Consider the following 19967-nt stretch of genomic DNA (forward strand, 5'->3'; position numbering starts at 1 on the left):
ACTGTCCAAAAGGCAGGAAAGTCTTGGGAAGTGTATGATCTCATAATTCTACCAGTTTTCCAGGTGTAAGTCTTGGCAATTTAGAATCACAGGGGGGACGTGGGCCAAACACGCAAAAGCAAGCCCAAACCAAAAAAAAAAAAAAAGTGTGTATATTCAAAACTATCATTATCTATGCAAGCGTGAACCCTGAAATCACATCTGAGCCATTCCCTGGAGAATGTGGCTATTTTTTATGGCAGGTTTTATACAGACCTAATCTTTTTCTGCACACAAAAATCATTTGAATAAAACGTCCCCACACACTCACGTTCTAGACAAGAGAGCATCTGTTGGCAATTCTGAGGTCTTATGACTTCATTCTGAAGCCAGGGGAAAATTCAAAATATCGTTTTTGAACTTCGATGGAGAAATGAAACAGCCCATAAAGATAGGAGATCTCCTTTAGAGGGACAAGCAAGAATTTGTTCTGAGTTATGCAGGATTCATGAGCCTTCAGAACTGATCCCAAACAGCTTTTGTTTTAAAAAGTGAAGTCGTCACCAAGACTTAACACGAGGGGCTCTGGTGCCTGAGGACCCTCTGGGCTCTAACGCAACAGGATCACACCTCCCCTTTCAAAACACTGCACCGTATCCACTCGCTGATCGAGTGTGCTGGAAAAGATCCCATATTCCATGGGAGCCGCTTTTGCCCAGTGTTGATGCTCAGGCCTTTGAGCAACAAGCCTTTGCTTCTTTAGTTTGACATGGAAAGATGTGAATGGAAAGATTTCCAAAATGCAGGCCTCATTTCCTTTTGCCTTGAGAAACAGAGCCTGAGTTTCTTTCAGGAGGTTTTTCTCTGAAGGTTTCTAGCCATGATGACTGCGTCTGGCTCAGCTCTGGGCACCGGGCCCCCGGTCCCACCCAGGACAGACACGCCGTCAAGGTTTGGGGCTTGAGCTTTTCCATAAGTGACATTCAGAAGATGAAGAGAGAGGGAAGAGTGGTTCCAAGCAGCTTGGGATGAACGGCTACAGGCACTATGACCTCTTCTCAATGCATCTGCTCCCCAAACACGGAGGAGGGTCGGGGTGGGGGGCAGTGGTGAGAGAGCCCCGGGAAGGAATCCCAGCTCATGCACGCTTCTGGCCCGCTCGCCAGGAAATGCTGCCCCAAGACTGTGCACGGCCAGCAGGAATGCTAACTGGGCCTGGACCAATAAGAATATCACCAGGCGTTTCTATTCTGTCCGTCCCTTTTGATAAGGACCGACCACTTTGCTGGGCAATGGCCACGTGACAGCATAACTCTCCCCTCCCCCCCTTGCTTTCTAAACATGCCGATGCTTCATGAGAAGCTTGCAAAAACCTCAGGATAGTAGGAGCAAAGCGAAGAGAAACGAGGCAGGGAGAGAGAGTGAATTGATGCTAGGAGAGCAAACAGAGCCACGTATATACAGTAATTTCTCAGTCTGACAGGGCTCATGACATACCCTCCGCCCTCTTCTCTTCTCCATGTCCTGAAAAATATGGAATGAGAATTGTCTATAGGGGTTGTCTGCAAGGGTCACTGCAGACAAGTTTGTTTAAAGTGCAAAGCTGAATGCTTTGCTTTTCAGCCACAGACCCCGCCCCTCCCTATTGCCCTCAGCTCTTTCACCTATTTATATCACCGGTCCAGTCTTAAAGCCATCTGAACTTGAAACCCTTGGTCTTGAAGCACAAATGTATTCATCCTACAGGTATTAAGTACCTACCATATTGGCAGAGTTGGGGGAAGATCCAGAGACTAACAGATGAATTCTATAAGACAGTTAAGGAAAAAATAAGGTCAATTTTACACAAACTCTTCAGAACATAGAAAAGGAGGGGCTGCTTCTCAACCCATATTATAAGGCCAGCACTACGGTCTTACCAAACTAGACAAGGGCACTACAAGAAAAGGAAATTGTGGCTCAATATCCCTTAGGAATATAGACACAAAAATCCTTAAGAAGCTACGATCAAATCAAATCCAGTACTACATATATATATATGTATATATATATATATACATATATATATATGTATACACACACACACACACAGTATAATGCATCATGACCACTTGGAATTATCACAGAAATACAAGGTATGTTTAACATTTAAAATTAATCAACATAATTTACTATATCAACATAAGCCATAAAATCATATGTGGCTTATGTCAATATAGTAGAGGCAGGGATCGAACCCACATCCTCCTGGTTACTAGTGGGTCCTTTACTGCTGAGCCACAGTGGGAACTCCTAACCATGTGCTTTTTAACTTAATATTTACATGGTACCTCTCTTTCTACCCTTTTGCTTTTAAGGTTGCCTCTGTTATTGTCGGCAGGTTTCTTATAGACGGCACATAGTTGGGTCATTTTTAGAATTCCCTCTCCCTATTTCCTTTTTTTTTAATGGCCAATTTCTGTCATTTAACTGGCTTTAAATGGTCAATGATCATTTACAGTTAATATCAGGATTGATGGTTAGGGCTTAAGTCGGCCAATTTGTTTTTTGTTTTATATTTGTTCTACTTTGTTTTGTTTTTTTTTCTTTTTTTGGCCATTCCCACAGCATGCCCAAGTTCCTGGGCCAGGGATGGACCCCGCACCATAACAGTAACCTGAGCCACAGCAGCGACGCTACCAGGTCCCTAACCCACGAAGCCACCAGGAAACTCCTCTTTATTCTATTTTTTTCTTTGTTTTTCTGTTTTCTTTTTCATGTCATTTTGTGGGTTAATTGAACAGTCCTTAGGGGTCCATTTTTATTATTTATAGTGGTTTTTAATACATGTCTTTATGTAACTATTTTGGCAGTCCTTCTAGGTGTTACATTACACACGCCCAGATGATCAGTCTACCGGTGTCATCTCACCAGTAGGAGTAAGTATGGACAGCTCATCTCCCTGTAGGTTCCTTTACTCTTGCCACTTATGGTTGTTTTAAATGGTTCCTCTACATAAATTTAGAACCACATCAGACAGTGTTAGGAGTTTTGCCTCAATGCCAAACATAATTTGGAAAACTCAAGAGAACACAACTCTTGTCACACTTCCCTGTATTTTCCTTCCTTTCCTAACGTTCCAAGAACTCATTTATTCCTTCCTGCTGACAAAAATCTCTGTAGCAATTCTTTTAGGATAGGTCTATGAGAAAATTTTCTCTTAGTTTTCTTTTATCTGATACTGCCTTGGTTTCCTTTAACGCCTACAGAATATTTTCTCAACTGGGTCAGCATGCTGTACAGTAGAAAAAAAAATTGTATGGGGGAAATAACTTAAAAAATTAAAAAGAAGAAAAATAAAGAACGTTTTCTCTGAGTATGGAATTCTGAACTTTTTCTTTCAGCCTTCGTTAAGGGTGTGCTACTTTCTTCTGATGAGAAACCTGCTCTAATTTGAATGGTTTCTCCTCTCAGTACAGGGTCGATGCGTTTGAGATGTTTTTTCTTTGTCTTGAATTATTTGACGTTTTGACTGTGGTGTATCTCCACGTGGATTTCTTTGGGTTTTATCACATTTGGAATTTGCTCAGCTTCTTGAATGTATACGTTTATGTCTGTTGCCAAATCTGGGAAGTTTTCCATTATGATTTCAGCCCCACCCTCTTTCTCTTCACCTCCTAGGACTTGATGTAAGATATTCGATCTTTTGTTATAATCTCATGGGTCCCCAGGGCTCTGTTCATTTTTCCCCAGTCTATCATCTCTCAGTTATCCACACTGAAGAATTTCTATTATTCGGTCTTCGGCTCGCAGACGCTTTCCCTTCTGCATCTTCTATTTCTTTGCCGAAACTTTCTATTTTTTTTTTCAGTGGTTTGGGGCATATTCATAATTGTTTGTTGAATGCACTTCCCGTGTGGCTCACAGCATGATTGTTTGCTGGAGCATTTTTATCAGGGATGCTTTGAAACCTTTAGCAGCTAATCTAACGACTCTGTCAACTCACAGGTGATGTCTTGTTATGTTTTTCATCCAGGTTGAGGTCTTTTGGCTCTGAGTACACTGGGTGATTTTCAGCTGAACCTGGACCTTCTCATATGACATGGGAGGCTCTGGATCCTATTTAAACCTTCTCTTTCAGCTGGCTCCCTCTCTCTGCTCTGGCGGGGGAGGAGGGGCTCTGCCGCATTCCTGCCAGGTGGTTTCCTACTTGGCCTTCATCAGCAGCCACAAGGGGCGCTCCTCATCGCCCCTGGGCACGGTGGGAGCTCTGACCCCCCCGCTCTATCTGCACCGAAACCTCCTTGGCTGGGAGGGGCAGAAGGCTCTATTTCTTCTCTTCACCTGGCCACATGGGGCAGGGGGAGGGGCCACCTTGTTACCATGGCCAAGGTGACGGTCCTGGCTTGGGGTGGCAGTCTGGACTCCCCAGATGTCTACTGACACCCCGGGAGGGGGCCTCCTTTCCGGCGGGCTCCCCCTCAGCCTCCTCTGGCCCAGGGGGGCGTTGGGGTAGCTCATTACCGTCTGCTGTGGGCGTGGGCAGAGCCAGGTTCTCTTCTGGGTGTTTAGCTAAAGTAGGGCAGTTATTGTCTGAAAGTTTTCTGTTTTGCTGGGCTGCCCTTTCCTGGTCCCTTGGCCAGAGAGAGCTGGCTTTTGTCCGACTTTTGTTTGTCTGGGGCTGCTGGTGTTTCCAGATGCCAGCTTTTCCAGCTCCAAGTCCAGGATACCCGCGGCCAAAGAAAACCCAGGGACGTCGCCACTGTGCAAAGCCTTGGATCCTGAGGTCCCGGTCAGCCCGTGAGCTTCCCTCCACCTCTCAGAACCTTCTTCTGTTTGTTTTAACTCAAACATTCAGCGTTTTTCGTGGTGTGGAGCAGGAGGAATAGGGAAACGCACGTCTCCTCCGTCTTTCCAGAAGCAGACAAGTCTCTCTGTGCTAGTTTTGCAACTTCCTGTGAACCTATAATTCTTTCGAAATAAAAGGTTTAAAGGAAACTCTAGCACGGGTGTCTCCCCAGTGTGTTCGTGCATTAGAATCCAAGAAAGAGAGTCGCTCTAAGAGAAGGAGGCTGTTCAATTCACATCGATGTGTGACACATTCCAAAGGACAGTGACACCGAGGCAGGAGCGGGCTACCCCGCAGGGCCCAGAGAGCTGCGGCTGGGGGTGGCTGGGGACAGACGTGTGGGGTGGATTAGGAAGCCCTTTTCAAACCAAAGGCCCCGTTGCGGCCGGCCTGTGGGGGTCCTCGGACGCCTGACTTTGATTCTGAGGCAGCCGCGAGCCCAGGCGACACACGATGACGACGGATGACTGTTGGCGTGGAAGGGTCCTCGGGGACCATCTGCCCAGCTCCCCCCTCCCCGGCCCCTGTCCCAGGCCGCAGCCACGCAGCGGGCGGAAGCGGGAGGCTGAGCTGAAGGAGAGGCCCCCGTGGGGGCCCCGCTGGCCAGCTGGACTCCTGGCTGGAGCCGATGGCAGCCTCTGGAAAGCATCAGTCCCTTGGACCCATCAGCGTTTCAAGGCCAAACAAAGAAGCAGTGAGCACAGCTGGCTTTTTCTCCTCCTTCCAAGCCGAGCCGCACATCTGGGTGCTTGGTTTCAGCTCACGGTCCCCTGTGGACACGGCGGGCGCTGCCCTGGCGGCGGAAGCCCTGGTCATGGAAGAGGACGCATTTACCCACCTCGAGCTCCCAGAAGTGGACTGAAGTCACAAAAACAGACATTCCCACCTGCCTAAGGGAACCTGGAAATGACTCTTTCCATATCTCACTTTCGATGCTATTCCCGAGCCAGGCCTGGGATGGGGGCGGGAGGAGGGAGCAGATAAAAGCAGGACTAAGACCCTGCCCCAGACAGTCGGCCGTCTGGGGGGAGACGTGGAAGGGGCTGAGTGCCAGATGGAAAAACAGCCACTGCATGGAGGCCGTTCACACGACGACTGCCCCGTCCTCCTCCAAGCCCTCCCTTCCTCTTCCCGGAGACCCGTCTGGAAACTCACCCTGCTCTGGATCTTCCCAGGTCCCAGCAGCCACAGCGTCACCTTCCCTTCCTCGGACTGGATTCCTGGACGCTCCATCCTAAATCTCTTCTTTTCCTCTCCCTCCCTCTCTCTCCTGGACCAGTCCCCCCTCTCCTGTGACCCCCATAACCATTTCTTTGCCCCCCACTCCTGAATTCACAGCTCCAGCCAAGCCCTTCTCTCTGAACCCAGGCGGACACGTGGAACATGGCCTCTGGGGTGTCTGCGGGGTTCTCGGGACTCAACCTGTTTACTGTCACACACGTGGTGTTACGGGCTGAATCTCCCCAAAATCCATCCTAATCCTCAGTGCCTCACGGGTGACCACACGTGGAGACGGGGTCTTTTAAGAGGTGATCAAGGTAAAATGAGGACAGGAATTCCCATTGTGGCGCATCGGTAATGAACCTGACTAGTATCCACGAGGATGCGGGTTCAATCCCTGGCCTCACTCAGTGGGTTAAGGATCCAGCACTGCCAGGAGCTGTAGTGTATGTCAAAGGCATGGCTCAGATCCTGTGTTGCTGTGGCTGTGGTGTAGGTCCCAGATGTGGCTCGATCTGGTGTGGCTGTGGCTCTGGTGTAGGCAGGCAGCTGCTGCTCTGCTTCGACCCCTAGCCTGGGAACTTCCATATGCTATGGGTTCAGCCCTAAAAACAAAACAAAAAAAAAAAAAAAAAGAGGTCATTGGGGAGTTCCCTGGTGGCGTGCCCTAGCAGTTAAGGATCCGGCATTGTCACTGCTATGGCGTGGGTTCGATCCCTGGTCCAGGAGCTTCTGCATGCTAGGGATGCAGCCAAAAAAAAACCCCACAGAGGTCATTAAGGTGGGTCCTAAACCAATATGACTGGCATCCTTATAAGAGACGAGGACACAGACACAGATATGACCACGTGAGGAAGAAAGCAGTTATCCATCCCTAAGCCAAGGAGGGAGGCCTCAGAAAGAACCAGCCCTGCTGACCCCTTGACCTTGGGCTTCCAGCCCCCAGATAAACGTCTGTTGTCCAAGCCCCCGTCTGGAGTGTCTGTGGACAGTCCTAGGAAGCAGTACACGTGCTTCACCCCAGCTGGCTTGCCTGTCGTGTTTCCGTTGCCCATGAAAGATGTCACCACCTAGCCAGGTGCCCCCGCCGGGAAGAGGCCCAAGATTTCTTCCAGCTCCCGCCTCTCGGCATCTCCCGGTTATCTGCAGCTACACCTGGGGAACCGGGCTTCCAGAGAGCTCTTCGCTCTGTTAACTTTGCGCCATCCCTTCTGCCCCACACCCCCACACACCCCAAGACTGGCTGACCACGACACAGGCAGGACGGCCAAGCTCAGTGCTTCTCGGGGTCAGTAGCCCCTGAGGGCCCAACCACACGTGGCCACAGATGGGTCATCACTTTGTGGTTACCGGGGCTGTGGGGGGTGGGGGGTGGGGGGTTGCACGTGGGTGCCACCCAGGCATCGCTGCATGACCTACAGGCTGATGCCAAGACACCACGCTGCTGTGGTCTCAGAAGTCGCCCCTCAGACTTGGGCGTCACACTCATGGACAATTTTAGCAGCCACAGAAGGCAGTTATGCTGTCATTCCAGAGTGAGGTGCTTTGGAGTACGAGGTCCCTACTTTTGGCAACTCTCAACTCAGAAAGCCCCGACCCAGGGCTCACGGAATGCTGTCACCGCCAACCTGAACACGTCTCCCGGGAGGAAGGGGGCGGCCGTGGCCCCACGCTCAGCAAGCATCCTTGGCCGGGCCTCACCTCGGTGATTGGCCAAGAACGTGGCGTCTGGCAAACGCGGGGCACCAAGCAAGCCCGAGAAAAGACAGGCTAGAATCCTGCAACCGTCAGATCTAGAAAGATGCTGTATACAACAAATGCTAGATGGTTCGAATTACCAGCGGGAGCTGAACCTGGGATGCCGGAGGTGGACCAGTAGGCCCTTCCCGGACACTCACCGCCAGACCCTGCCCACAGCAAGCAGGCCCGTCTCCTAGGACCCACTCTCGACGGCAGGAGGTAGACAGTGAACACGGAGGAACTGCAGAGATACGTGGTGGGGACAGTGAGGCCCAGGGGGAGGAAGGAGGGAGCGGTTCCAGAAAAGACACCAGAACCCCCGTGTTCCAGCGGGTATTGAAAGGTAAGGAAGAGGGGTCTGTCAGGCAGACCAGGTAGGACAGGCCGCCTGTGCAAAGACCCAGAGCCATGGGGTGGGGGCAGTGGGGGGGGGGGGCGCGCAACTGGAGCCAGGTAGGTGGGGGCCAGGAGCAGAGGTGGCTGCAGGGACGCTTCGGAGCCACACCCACCTGCTCTGACGTCCTACGGCGGGGGGCGGCGGGGGGGGGGGTCCCCGGAGGATTGAGCCGAGTGATGGGGTCAGATTTGGGTTCTGGAAAGACGCTTGGCTCCAAGGTCCCTGTACTGTCAAATGACAACCTCAGTTTCCCCATCTGTTAAATGGGGATAAGGACAGGACCTACGTCGTTGGGGTTGGGCGGGTTAACTGAGTGGATGTAGGACCAGATGTGCTTAGGACGGTGTCTGGCACTTTGCGAGCACAGGTCCCTAGGACCCATTTCACAGCGGTGTCACCGTTGTCATTGTCAGGGCCTGGAGCTGGATGGCAGGCTCAGGAACACGTGGCCTGGGCGCTTGTGACTGACGGCCTCCTGGCTGAGTGTGACGCTGATGCTGCACACAGACGCAGGGCCGAGGGGTAAGTGGTGGCCCCAGTGCCACCCACTGCAAGCTGGGCAGGCTGGGTGCCTGGATGCAGGACTACACCCAGCAGAGAGCAGATGCCCTTTTCTTGGTCTTTTTGTTTGATTTTTTTTTTTTGTCTTTTTAGGGCCGCACCTGTGGCATATGGACGTTCCCAGCTGCCTGCCTACACCACAGCTCACAGCAATACCGGATTCTTAACCCACTGAGTGGGCCCAGGGATGGAACCCGAGTCCCCATGGATATGAGTTGCATTCTTATCCCGCTGAGCCACAATAGGAACTCCAGACGCCCTTTTCCAATTTGCCAAGCCCCCCACTGGGAGAGGGGACTGGGGGCCTTTCTGAATTCCTGCCTGACACCCTGGAGCCCCCAGAGCAGTAAAGGGGGCTTCACTGTCGCTGCCATTGGGGGTGAGGGCTGGAAGCTAAGCAGACGTGTCTGAGTGATGTTGGGGGTTGGGGGGCGAATTAGGAGGGAGGCCCGCCCCCTCGAGACCCCAGTTCAAGGCCCCTTCTGTGGAGCACATGCCCAAGGCCAGTTAGAGGCCGATGGAATCCCACATTAAAATAAAATCCACAGGAGTGGAGTTCCCACCATGGCGCAGTGGAAACGAATCCAACAAGGAACCATGAGGTTGTGGGTTTGATCCCTGTCCTCGCTCAGTGGGTTAAGGATCCGGCATTGCTGTGGCTGTGGTGTAGGTTAGCAGCAACAGCTCTGACTGAACCCCTAGCCTGGGAACCTCCATATGCTATGGGTGTGGCCCTAAAAAGACACAAATACAAAAAAAATATATATATATCCACAGGAGTTCCCTGGTGGCTCAGCCGGTTAAGGATCCGGTATTGTCGCCACTGTGGCACAGGTCTGATCCCTGGCCTAGGAACTTCCACATGGCATGGGCACATCAAATACATATATACATACATACATATATAAAATAAAAATAAATAAAATCCGCAGAACTTCAGAAGTCGGTATCTGCTGACGTGTGTGTCCTCCAGCCCCCAGCTGAGCGTCATGTTCAACACAGAACTCAGAGTCAAATAAACCTGGATTCAGATCTCAGGGTCCCCCTGTGGCGAGGGCTTGACCCCCTAGGGCTTGGCTGTCTCCTCCAGCACATGGTGCGATGACAGCAGCTCCACAGCACAGCGTGGACGGGAGCCCAGCATGAACGAACACCTCGAGGGCAACTAGCATGGTGCCTGGCACAGAGCAGACGCCCCAGAAATGCCAGCCACGCGCTGTCCATCCCACCTGGGGAAACCTGCATGGAACATTTTCCACGACAACCACAAAATGTTAGAAGCTTGCAGTGTGGCCAGGTTTATTTAAATCAGCTAGCTAGCGGCAGGAAAAGTTGATTCAGGAATGTGAGTGTTTGATGATCTCCCCAGGTGGGAGGGAAAAATATTAAATGACAAAAACAAATTGAGAAACATTCTTGAGGGAAAGAGAGAAAGAGGGAGAGAGAGAGAGAGAGTCCTGTTCCTAGCACTGCCTAAATATAGCAGCGCGTATTTTTGTCGATGGCAAAAAGGGTGCCCAACCTGCAGAAGAAAATCCTGCTGCTTCCCAGATTTTCCGACTAGCTCTTTCTTGAATCAAAGTGGCCAGGCACGTCTGGACGCCTCCAGCCGAGGGAGTGTCAGCCTGTGAACCTTTGTGCTGTGCGCCGTCCAGGGCAGAGGGACAAAGCCCAACAATTTTCCAGCCCTTCCCAGAAAACCCAGTGCAGCAGCCCGACGGCAAGACCGCGGTCTTCCCACCTCCAAGGGCCTTTTTTTCCGTCTGCATCTTAAAAAAGAAAAGATGAACACGGCTCCACAAAGGGCCCTCAGAGGCAGAATTTGGTCCAAGAGCTTCACAAACAAACGGGAGGCCCTGAGCGCCCCCAGGCCCCTAATTGGGAACAGGTTAGCGGAGGCGTCCGCAGGGAGTCGCCATGTGGTCTCCAACAGCGGCCTTCCCCACCGAATTCTTTCGCTTTGATTTCGACATAAGCCACAACAACACCATGCAGAACCAATTATGCCCGGCTCCGCAGAGGAGGCTGCGACTCCAGTCGGGGTGGCTGGAAGTGGCCGCCCTGGGCCAGCCTCCTCTGCGGGGGGCCAGCCTCCTCTGCGGGGGGCCACCCCCTTCTCTGTCCTGTGACCCTCCTGTGTCCAGAGCCCAGCCTGCCCTCCCAAAAGAAAACCACACAGCATTTATCATGAGCGCGATGAAACGCTGGAGCCTTCTGTGGGTGGCCGACAAAGTGTTGACCACAGAGCTGACCACTGGTAGGGAGCAGCCGTGGCATCAACGTTCTGGAAAGAGCGGTGGGGGGTCCATTTATATTGAATGAGTGGATAATGGGGACTTCCCTCCGGGGAAAGCAATCCACAGCTGGACAAAGACCTTCGGGGCGGAATCAGAATCCGAAAGAGGTGCTTCATAGGGAGGGCGGGGGTTGGATGGGGGGGAGCTGCTGGGTGGTGGAGGCTATTTGGCGTCTGATTGAATAATGCATCTGTGGAGTTCCCTGGTGGCTCAGTGGGTTAAGGATCTGGTGTTGTCACTGCTGTGGCGTGAGTTTGCTCTCTGGCCTGGGAACTCCCACATGTTGTGAAATGAGTAAATAAACTGCACCCGTGACCTCTTTCAGCAAACATCTAAGAATGTCGACGTTGAGTTCAAATCTTGGTTCCACCATTGACCGACTGTGACCTCGGGCCAGCCACTTAGCTGACCTGGGCCTTGATTTCTCACCCACCAATGGGTATAATCACTGTGGGCAGCCCACAGGCTGTTGTCACAATTGCACGAGACAATGCAAACAAAATGCTTAGTGCAGAGCTAGGATGCAGCAAGGATTAGCTGTTCCTACAGTCCTGCAAGTGGGGTCACCACGGTGAAAAACCCACACTGAGCTCATCAGCTTTGCCCTTTGGGTGTCCCGGAGCAGACCGGGGACAGGGGGAGCCAGTTTATGGAAACGGAGCTATGCATTCACCTAGCAAATATTTAGTTCCGAGCTGCCTTCTAAGAACGAAGCAAAAGGAAGCAAAGGCATATGAGTCCGTTACTCGTCAGAGCCCCCTGAGGCTGCAAGAGGCGGGCTCCTCGGCACTGCAGGGATGCTGGCCTGGGCCCAAGCAGCCAGCTCCAGGTGAGGGGTGGCGGGGCCCAGGGGCGTCTCTGTCCCCCTTCAGGATTCCCAAGTGCAAAGCCCAAGCAAAAGGCTGCCAGGAATGGAAAGGGGCGGGGGTGGGAGAGCTCGTAGCCTGGCTTATCAGTCTAGTGCCTGGCACTGCCCCACCACTGTCCTGCTCACACTGGGTCGGCTTCCCCAGACCATAGGCCTCGCTCCATTCTTTTGGCCTTTTTTAAGGCTCAAGGTTTTCTCAAGCTGGCCCTGCCCCTCTCCGGTCCCTCCTTCTGGAAATATTCCTTCGAGTCATTACTAACTACCCACCCTCCACCATCCTGTTACAGGGGCCAGGATCCTGCCACCAGACCGTCAGTTCCATCATCCAGGATGTGATGGGCAGGAAGAAGGGGCAGAGTCTTCCCCCAGGGTGTCCTGGTCTCAGGGCGGGTCCTAGAAGGTCCCTTCTCATATTAAATCCGAGGTACGAATTGTTGTTATTTACTTTTTTCTTGGAAGGTGGAGTTAAGTGGAGAATCACGGATTCATGTTCCAGTTCAGTTCTCCAAAAGGTCCTCGGCCAAGGTGGATCTAGCTGGGTCTTTTTTTTCACAGCCGCACCTGCAGCATAAGGAAGTTCCTGGGCTAGGGGTTGATTCGGAGCTGCAGCTGTTGATTGCAGCCACAGCCACAGCAGTACCAGATCTGAGCCATATCTGTGACCTATACCACAGCTTGGGCAACACAGGGTCCTTAAGTCACTGAGCAAGGCCGGGGATGGAACCCGCATCCTCATAGATCTAGTTGGGTTCTTAACCTACTAAGCCACAGGGGGAACTCCAAAGATCAGTCCGTCTGGAAGAGTAGGGAGTGGGCTGCAGAGGTGTGCAAGAGGAGGCTACTGCGATGGTTCAGACTCCAGAGGAGGACCCCAAACCGGATGGGGGCCAGGGGAAGAGGGGAGCAAAGCGGAGAGGAGAGGGCCGGCTCTTGATTGATGTGGGGGCTGCATGGGCAGTGGAGGGGAAAGTCAGGAACGATTCCCAGAGGTCCTGCCGGGACGAGGTGGCGCCTTTCATCCATGTGGAATTCAGAGAGAGCGGAGTAGGTTTGGAGGGGATGGTGGACGTGCTGAGTTGGAGAGGCCTGGGGACATCCAGGTGGGGAGCCTAGAGGTGGACGAGGAAGGCCGGAGGTGGGGGCTGGAGGGGCGATTGGGGCTGTGGGATATTTACTACCGCACGGTGCCGCCTCCCCCAGGACGCTTCGCCCCGGTCCTTGTGCAGCCTGGACAGAGGAGAAGGCAGGAGACCTGAGTGTTGCAACATCCCGAGGTGATTTATAGGGGCTATGTCCTGTGTGTTTGTTTCTCAGCACTGCCTTCCAAGTGGGAACCTAAAACCCCACATTCTGATCCGAAGTGTAATTTCCAGTCATTTCCACCGACGACATTTGGTTCTTATTATCAAAAGATACTCACCCAGATGTAGCATTAAAATCTTGGCTTCAGCGGATAAAGAAAACAAGATTATCTCAAGTATTGCAGCAACTCTCAGACATTTATGATTCCAAGAAATGGCTGTTGGATCACTGCTCAGGAGATCCATTTTCCAGTGTGTTTCTGGGTGGAAGAGAGCCAGTCACTTAGTAAATTTCACGCTGTTCGTCTGAACTTTCCATTGGGAAGGTCCTAGGGCCTTAGATGGCGAATTCCTTAGGGATAAAGGTGGAGGCATTCCCTCCCCCCACCCCGGCATCCCCAAACCCCTCACACAGGCAGGCACCCAGAAGTGCTCAACCAGGGTTTGTTGACTGAAAAACAGCCCGATACTGTTCGGTCAGGACATGCGAGGTTTTCTCATTTGACGTTTCCTTCCAAAGGTTCCGAGGGCTTGAATTACAGGGAAAGGCAGCTTCTGTAAGTCAGACATGGAAAAACGTTTATGCCGAAGTGATGTTTTGAACTTTAATAGAGAACTTTATCTTTCCTGCATCCAATTCTGAATTAGTGGTTTGAGGTCCCTTCAAATACCAGGCTGGGGTATGGCGTCCCCCATTCATGAGTCCTGACGTCCTCAAAGTGACTTTTTTACACACACTCAGGCATCGCTGATGCTTCCAATGCACGTCTCATGTGCCAAACGCTTGAACAAATTATCCCGTTTCATTCTCACAATGATTCTGAGCAATGATGCTTATCATTCTCATTTTACAGATGTGATACCTCTGCCTTGGGGAACGCAGGCGGTCCTTCCAAGGGCCCATGGCTGGCGGCAGGCAGGGCTGATGTTTGAGCCCAAGGAACGTGACCCCACGGCCCAGCTCCCCACTGTTTCCGGGGCTTCTGGGCAGGGCTGAGTGGGATGGGACTTCATGTACATTCACCTGCTTACCCCTCTTGGCAACCCCAGGAGAGGGGCTGGTGTTCGGATCCCATTTTACAGCTGGGGAAACTGAGCCTCACAGAGGTGAAGCCACGGGATGTGATGAAGGCCGATCCTGGGTCCAAGGAATCTCACTCGCCACTCTGTCTTCCCACCAGCGCGGGACTCTGCGCCTCCCTCTGCATTGCCTGAGGACCTCACAGGCTCCATCAGGCAGCCGGTCCTTGTCAGGTCCCTAGGGGCACCGAGGTACAGAGGGGACAGCTTCAGCGCAGGCAACCTCCAGGACCACGGGGCCTCCATGCAATCGTGGTCGTGCCAAGCCTGGCTAGGGAGGCAGAGAGAAGGACCACGAGCAGCCAATTCTGAGAGAAGCCAGCCTGGGTGCCAGTTCCCACGCCCTCCTTTGGACATCTCCCACCTGTGCGTCCTGTGCGCATGGCCACAGAAACAGAACCGAGACTGAATCCAGTCCTGTCCCTCCTCCAAGGCTTGCGCTTAGCGGGTCTGAGTTAAGGTCAGGGACACCTCTCTGCCTCCCCATGTGGGGCCTCAGTGACCAGCCAGCCCCTGCCCCATCCCCACGGCCCAGCAGGCAGTTTGCGCGTTGCCACCCAGGAGAGAGGACTGGGCTCCCCTCAAACAGACTCACCTCACCCAGGAAGCTGCCAGCCCAGAGCTGGTTCTGTCTGCTCTCGGTCTCCTCGTGGCGGTCTCGGGATCGAGAAGCGGCGGCTTGCGGAGACTCCGGTGGACCAGACTTCTGCGCGTGCGTGGCGTGGAGTCCTCCCATTGGCCCAGGCAGGTGAGCAGGTGTCTCTCCCATTGACAGACAGAAGGCAGAGTCCAAAGTGGGCTTTGGGACCGCGTAAGCCTGTGGCAGCTCAGTATTGCCTGGTTTTGAGCAAATCCCTTCACCTCGCTGAGCCTGTTTATCCATCACATTGGCAAAATAAATGCGTCTGGGACTGCGTAAGCCTGTGGCAGCTCAGTAGTGCCTGGTTTTGAGCAAATCCCTTCACCTCGCTGAGCCTGTTTATCCATCACATTGGCAAAATAAATGCGTCACAGGGGTTCTTCATCTGGGTCCACAGATCCCTGAAAGATCCTTGGAAAGGATGGGGGTGGTCCTTAAAAGAGGATAGGGAGGAGTTATCTTTTTTTTTTTCTCTTTTTAGGGCTGCACCTGCAGCATGTGGAAGTTCCTGGACTAGGGGTCACATTGGAGCTGCAGCTGCCAGCCTACACCACTGCCACAGCAACGCCAGATCCGAGCTGCATCTGTGACCCACACCACAGCTTGAGGCAACACAGGATATTTTATCCCACTAAGCGAGGCCAGAGATTGAACCCGTATCCTCATGGATACTAGTCGGGTTCTTAACTCACTAAGCCACAACAGGAACTCTCCAAAGTTACCTCTTTATGCCAACCAGCCTGAAACTGAAATGCAGCATTTCCTTCTACTGTGAAGGGACAGCGTGACCAGAGAAGGATTAGTCATACCTGTGGCCGGTCATCAATTAATGGCCGTGGCCGCTTCAAAACTGCAGGCATCACTAGATCTCTCCCAGGGTCTTGCTGTTCGATGCCTTACTTTGTCAATGCTCTTCCTGAAGTGTGTGTCCTAGGGAAACGGAGGCCTCGGTGGGGCGGTGGGGTCTGTTTTGGCCCCTCGGCTGGGTGGTGGGGTCTGTTTCGGCTCCTTGGCTGCGTGAGGTCCCTCTGTGCCCACCTGACTGCCAGTATAGAGGAGAGGGTTTGAAGAAGGACAGACTCTTTTTTGGCCATGCCCATGGCACGTGGAAGTTCCTGGGCCAGGGATGGAACCTGAACCACTGCAGCGACTAGAGCCACAGCAGTGGCCATGCTGAAGGACTGGCTCTTGAATGCCCAGCACAGGCCTGGCCTGGTGGGCTTGACCCAACATCTTTAAGAAGGCATCCACTTTTTTTTTTTTTTCTTTTTTGGCCGCCCCACGACATAGGGAGTTCCCGGGCCAAGGGTCAGATCCCAGTGTAGTGACTGTGGCTACAGCAATGCAGGATCCCTTAACCCACTGTGTGGGTCGGGGATCCAACCTGCATCCTGGCGCTGCAGAGATACCAGTGATTCCATTGCACCACAGCAGGAACTCCTAACAGCAACGTCATTCAAACAGTGGCTCAGCCCCCAAACTTTGGAGTCACCCTTGACTCTTCTTCCCACAGCCACGTCCAGATCTGTCAGCATATTTGTTGGCTCTGTCTCTAAATCTGTCCATGAGGGGACATGGACCTCTGGGCTGCCCATTGGAGACGATGACCCGGTCTTCTCAGATGCCCTGGGCACGAATTTGGGTTGGAAATCAGGAAATGGGGCCATCAGTGGGGGGTCTGGGTCACTTCCCACAGGAGCAAGCCAGGCACAGAGTGACCTTGAATCCTCATGGTGGCTGCCTGGGTCCAGTCTCATCCCGGGAGGCCCAAATGGCCATCAGGCTCCCTGAGTTCCCAGTGGACATCCAGTCAACAGAGGCGCATGGGTTGAGCCCGGGAGCCTCAGTGGGAACCTTACGGGGTGATTAGCTCACAGCCTGGCCTGCCGTGGAGGAGATGCTCCAGCTGCTGGTTTCTCCAATGAGCTCTGGAATGTTCCGCCCCCACCAGTGGTGGAAAATACGGTTGAAGTCTCTTCCGGCACCGTTAGGACGAGTGTGTTGGAAAAGCTTTCTAGGACGTCTGGTAAAAAAAGAAAAGACCCACCAGATTTCCTGTTGTGGCTCGGTGGTAACAAACCCGAGTTGTACCCATGAGGCCTCAGGTTCGACCCCTGGCCTTGCTCAGGGGGTCAAGGATCCGGTGTTGCCGTGAGCTGCGGTGTAGGTCAGCAGCGGCCGCTCTGATTTGACCCCGAGCCTGGGAACATCCATGTGCCCCGGGTGCGGCTCTACAAAGACGAAAAGAAAAGACCCACTAAATCACAGGTATTCCTTCTTCCCACATCCGTGCCCAGGTCCACATTCTGGGGCTGTAACGGGGGCCGGGATTGGCTCTAGGGACACTGGACACATCCTTCTTGGTGAAGAAAAGGACAGACCTATCAGACACGGGACGGCGGAAACCAGCTTTGCCAGCTCTGGGCAGAGGGGCAGCTGGATTCCAATATGGGGCAGCATGAACCGGGGTGGGGTGGGGGCGCGACCCTGGGCCTTCACGTGGGTGGCGGGGTGAGGGGTAAAGCACAGAGGAAGGCCCCACCCTCACTCCTTTCTCCGCGTTGCTCTCTCTTGCTCTCTGCATCTCCTTTTCGTCAATGTCTTTACATGCTACGTGTGGTCCAAAAGATGCCTCGTTTGGAAACCGTACCCAAGAAGTGCCTGCTCCATTCCCCAGCCTTCTCCACGTGCCTGCCTGCGACCAGGAGGGAAGCATGGGGACCAGTTGTGGACTCACTGCACCAACACCCCAACGTGGCTGTCACAGCAGGTCATACCTACAGCCTGCACTGCAGCCCCGTGTGTCTGCCTGCAGAGACAAGAGGCACACGGAAATGACATGGCCAGGGGGTTGGGGCCCTGATGAGGGGCCAGGGCACGCGAGGCAGAACTGCCACCTGCTGGCGGACATCGGCAAGGGCAGCCGGCCACCAGCTCACTTTCTTTGGTCTGGTCACAAGTGTGTTAGGGCCCCTCCTTTTGCTGTCTCGGTGGGAGTTGGGGTCGGGTGGGGGGTCTTTGCGTTTTTTTCTGTACATTTCCATCACCCCCCAAAAAAGTCGCCCTTTGCAGTCCACTCCCATACCCTTGTCCTAAGCAAACAGAATATTTTTGCACATTCTAGAACTTCATGTATAGACAACTGAATTGCTATACTTTGGGGGTCTGGTACATTGTTTCTGATTCAACCATGTTGGTGTTAGGGGTTTGTTTCTTTTAATCGGTGAGCGGAGCGGGTGTACCATTTGTTTATCTGAGAAACAGACTCACAGACATAGAGAACAGACTTGTGGTTGCCGGGGGGAGGGGGAGGGAATGGGATGGACGGGGCATTTGGGGTCAGTAGATGCAAACTATTACACTGAGAAGGGAGAAGCAGTGAGGTCCTGCTGTACAGCACAGGGAACCCTATCCAATCTCAGGATAGGCCATGATGGAAAATAAAAGGGAATGTGTGTTATATATATGACGGGGTCACTTCGCTGTACAGCAGAAATTGGCACAGCATTGTAAATCAACTATACTTTTTTTTTTTTTTAAGTTTTAGGGCTGCACCCACAGCTTATGGAAGTTCCCAGGCTAGGGGTCGAATGTGATCGAATGTGCCTACGTCACAGCCACAGCTACGCAGGATCCGAGCCGAGTCGGCGACCTACACCATAGCTCATGCCAATGCCTGATCCTTAACCCACTGAGCGAGGCCAGGGATTGAACCCACATCCTCATGGATCCTAGTTGGGTTTGTTAAACGCTGAGACACGATGGAAACTCCTCAACTATTCTTTCATTGAAAAAAAGTTCAAAATGCCACGTTTGTTTATCTGATTACCTGTTGCTAAACATTGTGGTGGATTCAATCTTACAGCTACTATGAATAAAGGTGCCATGAACACTTCCATAAGAGTCTCTTGTGGGCCTGTGTTTCCATTTCTCTTGGAGTAGCTGGTTGTAGGATAAATGCATGGTTCGCCTTGTTAAATGTTAAATGTACGGGGAAACGCAGGGTGAGACGTGTGGTTAATCTTGTGAAAACTGCCTCTTTCCACGAATGATGGATTAACGTTCTAGTTCCTCTGCATCTTGGTCATCAACTGGTATATTTTTTTGTTTTTTGTTTTTTGTTTTTTGTTTTTTGTTTTTTTGTCTTTTTAGAGCCCACCCATAGCACATGGAGGCTCCCAGGCTAGGGGTCAAATCAGAGCTGCAGCTGCCAACTCACGTCACAGCCACTGCAACGCCAGATCCGAGCCGCGTCTGTGACCAGCATGGCAGCTCATGGCCATGCCGGATCCTTAACCCACTGAGCGAGGCCAGGGATCAAACCTGCATCCTCATGGATACTAGTCAGATTTGTTTTGTGCTGAGCCACAACGGGAACTCCCCTTAGCATGCTGTTTTCAAGGTTCATCCACGTGGTAGCATTTATCAGTACTTCACTCGTTTTTATGGTCAGTAATATCTGTTGCATGTACACACACATATTTTGTGTACCCATTGGTTGGTGGTGGACATTTGGGTTGTTTTCCCTTTTTAGCTAATTTCAATACAGCTGCTCTGAATGTTCACGTCCAGGTTTTGTGTGGACATGTTTTTACTTCTCTTGGGCACAGACTTAGGAGTGGAATTGCTGAGTCCCATTGTGACTCTGCCCCACAAATTCCAGCCGCCTCAGCTTTGCTGACTTGGAGCCCTTCCTCCTCCGCTCTGCGAGGTCGGTGCCCTCCCCCTGCCAAGGTGCAGCAGGGCCTCCAGGAAGAAGTCCTGGCGATTGTACAGCGCACCTGTTCCCTTCCCTCAGGGAGCACAGTCCTGTGCTATCTGGTGTCCGTTGTCTGAAAACTGCTCTTGCATTTATTTCATCCAACGTTCTGCTGTTTGTAGCCAAAGAGATAGTTTGGTCACTACATCCAGTCTGGACACAGACGACCTCTACACTTTTTTTTTCTTTTTTTTTCACAGCCGCCCCTGCAGCATATAGAAGTTCCTGGGCCAGGGGTCCATTCAGAGATTCAGCTGCCAGCCTACGCCACAGCCACCACAACGCCAGATCAAGCT

General features: G+C 52.4%; 1 long non-coding RNA gene across 2 annotated transcripts in view; it reads left to right on the forward strand.

The window, feature by feature from the left end:
- LOC125130545 (uncharacterized) overlaps window positions 1-18205 on the forward strand; it is a 29628-nt gene extending 11423 nt beyond the window's left edge. The window contains exons 3-5 of one of the 2 annotated variants that reach the window (XR_007135734.1): window positions 12179-12315; window positions 14047-15020; window positions 17541-18205. This is a non-coding gene — a long non-coding RNA (uncharacterized LOC125130545). Of the gene's footprint in view, window positions 1-12178; window positions 12316-14046; window positions 15181-17540 lie in introns of those variants that run through there. The other variant, XR_007135733.1, reaches the window with a different exon arrangement.
- Window positions 18206-19967: the final 1762 nt, after the last annotated feature.

This window comes from Phacochoerus africanus, chromosome 7, assembly GCF_016906955.1.
Source record: "Phacochoerus africanus isolate WHEZ1 chromosome 7, ROS_Pafr_v1, whole genome shotgun sequence".
Lineage (NCBI taxonomy): Eukaryota > Metazoa > Chordata > Mammalia > Artiodactyla > Suidae > Phacochoerus > Phacochoerus africanus.